The sequence below is a fragment of the Phoca vitulina genome, unplaced genomic scaffold (assembly GCF_004348235.1).
Source record: "Phoca vitulina isolate PV1807 unplaced genomic scaffold, GSC_HSeal_1.0 scaffold23, whole genome shotgun sequence".
In the NCBI taxonomy this organism is placed as follows: domain Eukaryota; kingdom Metazoa; phylum Chordata; class Mammalia; order Carnivora; family Phocidae; genus Phoca; species Phoca vitulina.
This window is the reverse complement of record NW_022589726.1, coordinates 2,303,886-2,304,116: the sequence shown is the minus strand read 5'-3', so window position 1 is coordinate 2,304,116 and position 231 is coordinate 2,303,886. Positions and strand designations below refer to the sequence as shown.

General features: G+C 45.5%; 1 protein-coding gene across 2 annotated transcripts in view; it reads left to right on the top strand.

Annotated features, from left to right (window-relative positions):
• Positions 1-231, top strand: part of TRHDE (thyrotropin releasing hormone degrading enzyme) — a 371,263-nt gene that overhangs the window by 98,843 nt on the left and 272,189 nt on the right. The gene's annotated exons all lie outside the window — the stretch shown is intronic.

The window sequence follows — 231 nt, the reverse complement described above, 5'->3', positions numbered from 1 at the left end:
CCCCCTCCCCTCTAGAACCCTCAGTTTGTTTTTCAGAGTCCATCGTCTCTCATGGTTCTTCTCCCCCTCCGATTTCCCCCCCTTCATTCTTCCCCTCCTGCTACATTCTTCTTCTTCTTTTTTTCTTTCTTAACATATATTGCATTATTTGTTTCAGAGGTACAGATCTGAGATTCAACAGTCTTGCACAATTCACAGCGCTTACCAGAACACATACCCTCCCCAGTGTCC